Genomic DNA, 619 nt, shown 5'->3' on the forward strand with positions numbered 1-619 from the left:
ATATATATATATATATGTATATATATGTATGTATATGTATGTATGTATGTATGTATGTATGTATGTATGTATGTACGTATGTATGTATATATATATGTATACATATATATAACTATACATATTTATATATGTATATATATATGCATATATATATACACATATATATATCCATATATACATATGCATATATATATATATATACGTATACATACACACACACACACATATTCATGGTAAAATGTATATACATGTGTTTCTGTATGAGTGCGTGTTCGTTAATACGTCTGTGTGTGCCTAAACATGTATAAACATGCATAGATTGATACATACATACAGAGATATGTATATCTATACATATATATAAACATTCCTACATTCATATGTACGTACATACAATCATAAAGATGCACAAATTAGAATTATTCGCTTCTGTATGTTACGTATCACCCATCCTTTTGGAAATGTTATAATGGTCCGTACGCGCCTATATATGTGCCTCTGTATGAAGCCTGTATGTATATGCGCAACCATGCCTAAATATATGTATGTATGTATGCATGTATATATGTATATGTATATATATATATATGTATGTATATATATATATATATATATATAT

This window comes from Octopus bimaculoides, chromosome 5, assembly GCF_001194135.2.
Source record: "Octopus bimaculoides isolate UCB-OBI-ISO-001 chromosome 5, ASM119413v2, whole genome shotgun sequence".
NCBI lineage: Eukaryota > Metazoa > Mollusca > Cephalopoda > Octopoda > Octopodidae > Octopus > Octopus bimaculoides.